Source organism: Morone saxatilis, unplaced genomic scaffold, assembly GCF_004916995.1.
Source record: "Morone saxatilis isolate NCDOM2014 unplaced genomic scaffold, NCSU_SB_2.0 Contig21, whole genome shotgun sequence".
Lineage (NCBI taxonomy): Eukaryota > Metazoa > Chordata > Actinopteri > Moronidae > Morone > Morone saxatilis.
Window position 1 is genome coordinate 14,873,802 of NW_023339774.1, and position 10,524 is coordinate 14,884,325.

Below are 10,524 nucleotides of genomic sequence, written 5' to 3' on the forward strand. Positions count from 1 at the left end.
GTTTGAGCAGTTCCACTGTCCAATTTCCCTCGGAAACAAACGGCTGCTGTCCAAAGATCCGTTCCAAACTGCACTCATATTTTACATGTTGGAGCTAAACTGTAGTCTGGAAACTGCTTACATATGCACATTGTCTGCAGCTCCCTTTCCTTTTCATAATAGAATTGCACAAAGTAACCACTGCCTTACTCTCTTGCTGTCAACATTGAGGATGCAGCCATCCTGTTTTAATGAAGTTTATTGGAATTGTCACCACACATAACCAACTGGGGCTTCTGTGTTTACCTTCAGTGTGACCATGGGCGGTCAATTGCTCCCCACAGTGTGAGCATAAAAGTGGCAGGTTCTGGCCGCGCAGAAAGACAGACAGATTAAAACAAATGCGATAAATAAAACCCCACAGTGTTTGTCTGCCAGGCTTTAGATGCTGAAAGAGTTTGTTTTCCCCTGGCTGGCTGTTGTCAGGAGTTCATAAATCTCCCTTGAGAGCAGAAGGAGTGGCATTACCCTCCCAGCTTGGACATTTTCCTTTGCCATGCCACAAGTTGCTCTCCCTAACGGGGCATTTAAATGCTCGGAAAAAGATGCTTGGTGTGATAGTTTTGTTGGCTCAGGTAGATCAAAGAATGCTAGCATGTCTTTTCAAGTGCTATCGCTTCACTTCAAAGAGCACTGTTCTCCCGGCTGTGAGTAGGTCTCTATCTCGGCGGTGCACTAGTAGAAACCACTCTGTTGTCGTTCATGTGACCCTTTTTTTTTTTTTTTTTTAAAGCCACCAGCCACAAATACCTTGCAGCACAGTTTGATTGCTCTTTAGCGTTCCCTGCATCCAGCATTGTGTTGAACGCAAGCATCCAGGCACTGTATTTATTGTGAGATGGCAGGAGTTCAATTTGGGGTTTTGGGTAAGAAACTCCTTGCTTTGCAGGAAAACTACATACATCATCACAACAGTGAGCATGGGACATTTTTCATATGAAGTTCTCATACTTGGGTGGATTGCCACATTGTGCAAAAGAATGAATTCTTGCATATTTCAACAATTCAGTAATGTCATGTGGAAATGGAGTTATTGTGCTTCTCCAGAGAAAGGCTGTGACATTTCATCCATTACATTCTGTTGTATAGTAGCCTCTTTTATAACCCAACAAAGAATAAAAAAAAATGGCAAATAACCTTGCACTGTCAACCCCATCCATTCCAAAATGCAATTCCCAAATGCATCACCCCAATTTGTTAAAAATGTCCCTGAAGGTGATTGTGATGTTTGAGAGTTCTTTTTTTCTTCTTTTGAAAATATTTCCCATAAACACAGTGGCTGAGAGAGCAGAGGAAATGGAACTAAACTGATTACCGGAGATTACTTGGGTGTATACGGCTAATTCCTGCCGCGATGAAGACAAACGCATAGGCAAAAGTTCAATGAGCTGCCATTAGACAGGAAAATGAAAAAAGACAGACTGGCAGGTAAACAAATGCACTGGAGCATCAGTGCACGTTCAGACACAGGGGCGATGTAGTGTGGAAAAGGTGAAAGGAAAGCAGGGAAAAGAAGGCACATCAGCCCGCTGAGCTATGGTCCCCACACAGACAGACTGCCGCTGGCTGGCTCTGAGGCTGGTGGCTGGCTGTCTGGGGTTGAGGTTGATAGGATTGGGTGGGGTTGAGACCCTACCTCCACCTCTCTGTCTCCCTCCAGTGCTGGATTATTAACTGAAATGGATAATATTTTAGGTAGCTTTCCTTTTCTGCTTCAGGTCTATCATGTGTACTTGACTTGTCTGTGAATTGGTACCTAACCTTTATCTGCTTATAGAACCTAAATCCCACCCTGGCAGGTCACAATCTGTGTTTTATTCCAGTGTTAACGCGTAACAGCATATAATCTGTGAATCTAGTGTGCTGCTGTCGTAATCTTTTAAACGCAGATAAGCTGAAGAGCTAATGGCAGGTTTTGGAGGCTGCTCATCATCAGGCAGCAGGACACAGGATGTGCCTTGTCTCATCGCCTCATTAAAATTTCAAAACTCTGAACGCTGGCAGTGAACAGCTGCTGATTTATGTGCATTCCCAAATATGCATCATTAGCAGAGGTGTGTTTATACAAAAAAAAATAATTAGTTACACCCTCTTGATAATTTGGATTTTTTATGATCTATATGTAAATGTGATGCTGGACGACACCCAGCTGCACTGATCCAAACATGTCACCATTGCTCCTCAAGTCACACAATGCATTCTTCATCTGTGATTGGATTCATACTGTCTGCCTGCTACCGGGAGGATTTCTTGGTGCACTCTATTTATGCTAGCTGGCTGGCTGGTCGGCTGCCCTGGTAACTATGGTAACAGTATCCCCCAGAAAGTTGGAGAGAGAAAGCCTTGCTAGGCTAATTGTGAGCAAGTGAAGCATGTCTGCAAAGTTATCTGTGTAGTCCGAGCCTGGACTGTGGCCTGTTTGTTGGATTACTTTTCGTCCTCATTGATTTTTTTGCAGAGATGCAATAGCCACCAGAATAAAAGTGATTTGCTCAGACCTTTTTGTTTTATAAAGTATTTGTTCAGAGAGCATTGAATCATGTAGCTACTTGACCTACATACATGTAGAACAAAATGATGTACACAGTAATAAAAAATACTGAAAACTTTGGACGAAATCTCAATTACAAACACTTTTATGTTATGTTGCACACCCATTATTAGCTACTTTATATATTTCTGTGTAGGAAACCTACTGTAGGTGTGAATGGATGATTTCTAAGCTAATGTTGCTTTTTCCCTCTCTCGTAGACTGGTGTTGTGCCATTAGCCCCTGGGCCTCTCCCTCAACCTTTTCCAACTGTGTGAAGACAAGTGAAAAGAAGTTTTAATGAATCAGTATTCGCTAGCCGACGCCATGACAGACAAGTAAGTAGGTTTATCTTTTACAAAAGCGTGCTTGTGTGGGTTTTTTCTATTTTTTTTTTTTGTAAAGAGCTCACTGTACTCTGGCTCTTTGTTTACCGTGAAGTAAGAAGATGATGTTGTCTCTTGTGGTTACGCTTCTCTCGCTTTGCACAAGATTGTCTCCTGGAAGTGTTTGTGCGAGCGTGTCTCCGTACAGCATTGGAGGAGAGTCGGGGGGTTCAGATAGCACAGAGAGAAGTGTGTTGTGTTGGGGGGTTGGTATAAAGACAGCCTGTTTTGACCCTGAAGACGTATAACATTTGCATCGGGGCTGATTTGCATTCTCGTTCACCGTGCTGGTATGTTGCTACTGCTGTTACTTGGTCTTTATTTCCCTGACAAAACACAGTCATTTAAAGGGTTTTGAGCCTTTGCTGTACTACCCTTCCTTTGGGTCCTTCTCTGTATTCTCCCCCTTTTTCTTATTCTAAGGTTCCTTCTTCATCTTTTTCCCTTCCCCCTTTTCATTTTGGAACCGTTCTCTCCGCTCCCTATCTCTTTTCTCTTTTTGTCTCTTTTGTCAACTTTGCCTTTGTCTCTCGGCCTGGTGTTTGTTGGATTTTTATCTATAGAGGATGGAGAATTTGGGTGCAGTAAGCAAAATAATCTGCTGTCAGCGTTCATAATAAGCGGAATAAGTGGTGCAGGCCAGTCAGCTGAAAGGGATAGGCGCAAAACACGGCGAAGGCCAAATAAAGCCAGGCCTATTATGTGCTTGAGTTACAGAAAATGAAAGGGGCAGTTAAAAAGTTTGGGCCCGCAACAAAAAAGAAGAAACAGGTTGTTTTCAGAACAATGAGTCATAGTGATCATGGATGCTTGTCCAGGCAGAGGTTTATATGCACGAATAGTTTCCAAGATGGTGTTGGTAGATGAAATGAGGTTGATGTGATTCAGTGTACTTATTACTAATGCACCTGCTGACCCTTTGAGAGAGAGAGAGAGAGGGAGAAAGTGAGAAGGGAGGAGGTCTAGTGAGTCACTCAGTCTTTCTATGAAACAGGCCTCAGGATAGCTCCCGTGGCTAACACCAGCACAGTATAATGTCAGTATAAAATATCATGCATCTAGTAGAACCAGATAATGCTATATTTGCCCGGAGGGGAATTTCTCCTGCAAATTAGAAGGTTGCACCACTTCAGCCGTTCCGTTAAGGATGCATAGTAATTTTTGCAAAGCCAGACATTTAAGCTTGGAAGTTTTAAGTGTTTTTGATGCAACATAAAAGGGGGGGAAAAAAGAAAAAAGATGTTCTTGGAAACCTTTATTTTGCTAAGAAGATGAAGCAGTATTTTTTTAATAAGGCTCTGCTGCACCAAATCAAAGCAAAGTCAAGTGAAGGTTGGGAGTTTCTAAGTAAGTGATGATGTTGTTGACAAGCTGTCCTGTTGGATGAAAGGTATCCGAGCAACCATAAAAGGGGGGCGAAGGGGGGGAGGAGGGTGGTAAGTTTATTGTGCGCTCGATGCTAGTCCATGTCGTAGGATGATTGTTGGTTGGGGAAGAATGATAAATGTTACGGCGAAAGGAAGTGAGGGGAGAAGTTGGAGGACGTGCCCCCCGACAGTGACTGCGAACAAAGCCTTCCTCAACATGGGACTACTTAAGATTCATACAAAGGCAGAAGAAGACAGCCTCTTATTTTCTCTCTAACACGCACACACACGCACATGCACACACGCACACAAATGCCCCCCTTTTTTTCCTCTAGCTCGCTCATGAGCAAACATTTACACATAGCTGGATATCAGTGGACATTCCTGTAGATATGTGCATTCCAATTGGTATTCCCAGATACACACTAGCTTGCAGACATATCCTTTTCTGACATTTTCCAACAGGACCCTCAAGTTCACAATCTTTGCCTCTGTGTTTTCCATGCAGATGTTGCTGTTGATTCGCGAGCTGATTATCCATCTGCAAAAGTGCTCTTGCATTCTCAGAAATGAACATGTTTCAATTGCAGGATTTTAAGTTCAGCCTTCTATTGTACCAGGATGCTCTGGGATGAGGAAAGTTTCTTAAGCCAGATTTGCTCCGTAGTGCTTGTAGACTGGGATTCTTTCTGTTGAAATTCAAGCCTGCATAATCCTCTTGAACACACTGCATTGTGTGTGTGTGTGCATGTTTGTGTGCAGAAGTACAGAGTCCATGCACCCTCTAACCAGGATTTGAATGAACAGGAATTTCACCTAGATGATTTTTCTTTCAAAATGATTTGCACCAGGGTTCAGTGGATTGCATCATATATGAAAGTAGGACACGAAGACAATGCCCCAAATGCACGGAGAGAATGTAGGCGTATGAAAATATGTCACTTGACAAATAAAATAAAGTGTTTTTTACACCTAAGTGGAAAACTCACAGCAGTGATTTGTATCTACAACTGGATGTCTATATTTTTGGGGAAAAAACACACAAACACAAAAGCAAGATGGAAAAATTAACCATATGTTCATGTTTCTCCATGCAACGGTTCCATTCTTGTTTTCCATAAGGAGAGTCCTCCTCCTACTCATTTCTCCTCTCTTTGTCCTCGCTCTTCTCTCCAACTACTGTATGAATTCGCATGCTCAAATATCCTCTCTCATAGCAAACCCTGTGTTCTCTCTCGTCCTCTGTCCCTCTCATTTTCCTTCCCTCCCCTACCTGTGGTGGTGCATGCTGACAGCCCTGTCAGAGACTTGGGATGTTTATAGATGGACAGTAAGGGTGGCTGCACAGATGAGACTGTCTGTGTGTGTGTGTGTGGTGTGTGTGTGTGTGTGAGGGGGTGTGTGTGTGTGTTCAGGTGGGGTTGGGGGGCTTTTACTGGAATGACCACACTGTCATGGGAGGCCTTTCCCAACCGTCTGTTTGCTTTGTGTATCTTTTGAGGTCCCTCGTGTGTGTATTCATGTCAGTCTCAAGGGAGTAAGGATCCAAAACCACTATCAGAAGCTCGTTAAGAGCTTTCTGTCACTTACACAAAACTGCAGCATGTACTGTATGCCAGTTGCAGTTCGGAAGAGTCACATTTGACATTTTTTGCTTGAAAAACAATTTGTTATGAGTACATGTTTCAGATATGCTGTTTCTTGTGCAATCCAGTCTTCAATCTGACAGTATGTTTGTAGATTATTTATTGCATTTTTCCTACTTTCCACCAAGCACATGAATTTAACAGTTTTTAATTTGGTCTTTGCTCTTAACTGCATCATGCAACAATAACTCCACATTGGTTTTTTGGGATTTTGTCAGGATTATACTTTTGTGTTTAGTGCTACTTAGCAAATGTTTGCATCACAACATGCTACACTAAGATGATGAACATGGTAAACACAATACCTGCTAAACATCAGCATGTTAACATTGAGATCGCGAGCATATTAGCATGTTGGTAGCAGCAGTTTAGTCCAAAGCACCACTGTGCCCAAATACAACCTCGCTGATCTGCTAGTGGCTGTATACTTCTTTTTTTTATGATACTTAAATGAATGGAAACCACAACATACAATCAAAGTTAATACAAACAGGTGATAAAATAAACAAAGTAACAATATACATTGATTGCTGTGGGTATAATGGAATTGTGTACATTTTATTTTTCACAATTGCATTTATAGTTAAAATTTAGACGTGACGATACTCTACCCTTAAAAAGCTGTGCGAACCCTAACATACTGACCAAAGCTCGATCTGGGGCCTTTTGTCAATTCAGGAGGAAAGTCAGGTGTCACAGTGGAGTGAGTTCAATATCCTATCCTGTCAGTATGTTTACCATAGGCTGAGTTTCTGAAGTAGGGCCTATTAATAAATTTGTTCCAGCTTAAGGAGTCTTCAATAGACCAGCTTTACCCAGTCCTCATTCAAGTCCACTCATCAATTAAAAAAAACCCAGACCCGTGACATCTCCACTTCCTCTCTGTGCCCTCTCCAGACCACGGTGTCACCAAGGGCGTGGTTTGGGGCACGGCTGGCCTCGCACCCAGGCTCAACACCCACTCAAGAAAACCTGAATTGAGACGTGTGAAGGCAGGGTGTCACTGGTGTCATAGGGATTCGTGGGTGCATAGTAAAAACTCTGTATCAGCTGTCACAGTGTTTTGTGGGAGCCGAGGGAAGCCAAGTCAAAGTGCTTCCTAAGGATGTCGAGGGGGATGCACCCTTTGGCCTATGGCTCATCAATCTTACGCAATTGTCATCTTCTCCCAACGGTCCATTGATGCTGTCAGAGGCAGGGACTCGTTGCGTTGTGTATTTGTGCTTGCTTGCATACATGTTTTTTCTTATTTTGTGTGTGTGTGTGTCTGTGTGTTTGTCAGTGAAAAAGTGACTTGAGAGTGGGAAAGTCTGGAGGAAGATGGGAAAACAGAGGGTGATACATTGTGCATTGAAGGACTACACACTGCAACCATCAAGAATGGCGCTTGACCTTGATTTACATGAGTACCCATCCTCTGTGAGTTTGGGGAAACTGATCTGAAGTTATGTTATTTACAGTCAGCTAAAATCTATACTTGATGACAGAAATGCAATAAGCAATCTTAATATGGATAAATATTCCCCACCACAGCCAACTCATTACAGGATGCTGTGGTCGCACTTTATTAATGTGAACCTTGAGGAAACACGTTTAACATGCAGTTAATGTTCATGCACATCCACTTTTTTTTTGTCCTAATATGATCCGTTGTAAGTGAACTGCCTGCATTTGTAGTCTGGTGTGTATCATCTCTGCTTAACATAATCTGATTATTCTTTTATACAGTAGAGCAGGGGGCCTGAATTACAGTAGCTTACCCCACCAAGCAAATGCTAATGAATCTGCATATTTGGGTTGATTTGGGTGACCCGAATTCAGTTGTCTGGAAGATTTGTCTCCTTGTTCCGGGACAGCATTTGTTGCTTTGCCAGCAACATCCATTCTGACAGCCTCAGTCTGTTATCTTGGGAGTTTACTGACTTTTTGTTTATCTTTATTTATTCAAAGAGAGATCGAAAAACTTGAGGCAGTGGAGATAATTAGGGATTGATTCTCTGTTTAAAAAGTACCGGTGAGTAGAAACTGAACTGTAGTCAAAGCAAAGTAAATATGTAAGTGCATGTTTTCCACTCAGACAGAGTCGGATTGTAGTGGACTGTGGGAATAAAGCTTGTGTACTTGTGCAGGGAGAATGTATTCAGCCTTGTTGTAAAGGTTTTCATTTTGCTCAGGGAAGCAGTCTAAGGGAACAGACTGGAAAGTGTTGTGAATGGAGGCCCAACCATCTGTCACAATGGCAATAAGAAGATTTCTACTTTCCCTTCCTTGGACTTATGAAATCTTGTTTTCATGCACTGAAAAGAAAAGCAAAAGAATTTTCCAGCTGACTGTTCTATTACTGCTAATGCAGATTATTACCTAAATTCTTTGTTTTGGTTTTGATTCATTAGTGATGCAAAACTGCAGTGGCCTGAAAACCTGTTTTCTTAATCAGCTTATTTTTGTGAAAGATGTGGTCTTTCATAGACAGTATTTAAAGTTAAGAGGTTTTTTTATTATTATTATTAAATTGAGAGATGTTTTGCCTGTCAGTGGTTTAAAGTGGGTGGCCCAGAGATAAAAAAGGGGATGTCAGCTGCTTCTAGGCACCACGATTAGTGCCATGTTTGGATCAAAATCAATCAACAATAGTTTGGTTGTTTGCTTATGTTAAGTATTTGAGTGTTAACAAATAATATCCACTACATATGAGAATGTTTCAGCCATGTTGGTTGCAAGGCTCTAGTGGTGGCAATGTCAGTGGGTTTGATGTGGTGCTACCAGCGTTTCATTTAGCACTACTAATTGATTAAAGCTTCCATTTATCCAGTGAAACATCTCAATATTTACTACATGGATTGGTCTATTTAGTACAGACATTCGTGGTTCTGAAACAGTGAATCCTAATGATTTTGATGGTTGCTAGAATTTTCCTCTAGGGACACCTCAAGGTTATCATTTGTGGTTTCGGGTCAAATGTCTCGACGGCTAATTGGTACCCAAATTAATTTTCCCCTCAGGATGCATTGTAATGACTTGGATGATTTATTGTGCTATCACATCAAAAGTAATCCACAGCAATTTTATTTATTTTATATATTATTTATCTTTTGCAGGCCCCTTTTTCTTAAATCTGAGGATTTTCTTTATACACATTAGCTGACGAAATATATTTGGGTTTTGATCTGTTGTTCTGACATTTTATACACAGAAATATTTAACTGATCAGATTGCTGAAAAATCTGTTTTGAAAAGAATTCTTAGGAAATGAGTAAGCAAGATTTAAAGGCAGAGCAGTCTTAATGACAAGTTTAGCCAATGAATAATGCATGTAAAGTTTGCATTCCACTATCAAATTGATCATCTCATAAATTGCACAACCTGTGTTTACCTCAGAGTAAAAGTTGTGCAGACTGAAGGCTTGGCTGCGGCTTACCTCTCATAGGGTAAACGTGTTGAAGGGGAGAGTGTTTTCCCTTTATTTACATCTGGTTGACCTGCAGATGTGGTTGACCCACAGCCTTAGCGTTTGTGCTCACATATCTCAGACAGGCCACAGCGAAGAGCAGACCTCTGCAGTAGACAAAGAAGTGGAAGAGGAAATGAATATAGCAGCCTCGGGTTTCTCTGATGGTATCCACACAAGATAATGTTTATCATTTGGCTGCTCACCATTTATTTGTCCTTGGTTATAAAAAGTTAGCACAGTATCCTGACAGACATCATATGATATCACTGGCTTAGCGGTCAGAGGATATTTAAGTCACTATATAATTGTTTTGTCCCTCACAGAATGCTCATCACCCTCACCTCTGTGTCTTTGTGTGTGTGTGTTTTGGGTAAATGGGTGATATTTGTGTGTTCCTGTATGTAAATGATGGAAGTTTTATTGTGCAAAATGTTTCATTTTGTTTTTCATTGATCATCAAATTTGTCTAACCAAGGTCTAGACTGCTAACCACACACATGCACTCAACATGCTCACACGAACTGCTTCCTCTCTTATAAGCGCGTACACACACACACACGCAAACACACACACTACATAACTGTCTTGTCTGATCTTTCTGTCTTCTCCCCCCCTCCCTAGCTTGAGGATTTTATAATTCTCTCCGGAGGAAGAGCGTCGCATCTTGTAAGGAGCCACAGGTCAGAAACTCTACTCCTCTCCCTCCCTCCACCTTTTTGCTGTGCAGACCGACACTGAGCCGCTCGTGGGCCCGCATGCTTCAACACGAATGCTGCATGCTTGTCCGACCTCCCTTGTAACCGCCTCAGGCCTTCACTCCTTTTTTTATTTCCCCCTGCTTGTCCACACCTTTGGCAGTCCAACTTTGAATTTATCCTGCTTTTCTTTGGCGCTTGTGGTGCAAATTTTGAATCCTTTGCAATGATACTTTCCTTTTTACCCACTCATTTTGTCTTTTGCCTTCGCAATGTGATTTGGTTCTCCTTTCCTCTTTAAGTTGTTATTCTCTTGTTTTATCTGCTTGGAAGCAAGCTGATGGTATTTGTTCTTATTTACATCTAATTATGTTTATAGTGACATCCATGATGTACACACACATACACAC

The 10,524-nt window shown here is 41.7% G+C and overlaps 1 protein-coding gene across 2 annotated transcripts in view; it reads left to right on the forward strand.

The window, feature by feature from the left end:
• Positions 1 to 10,524, forward strand: part of sema4d (sema domain, immunoglobulin domain (Ig), transmembrane domain (TM) and short cytoplasmic domain, (semaphorin) 4D) — a 38,594-nt gene that overhangs the window by 5,407 nt on the left and 22,663 nt on the right. For both annotated transcript variants that reach the window (XM_035667731.1, XM_035667732.1), the window contains exons 2-3: positions 2,791 to 2,907; positions 10,041 to 10,099. The gene's annotated coding sequence lies outside the window, so the exon portion shown is untranslated. The remainder of the gene's footprint in view (positions 1 to 2,790; positions 2,908 to 10,040; positions 10,100 to 10,524) is intronic.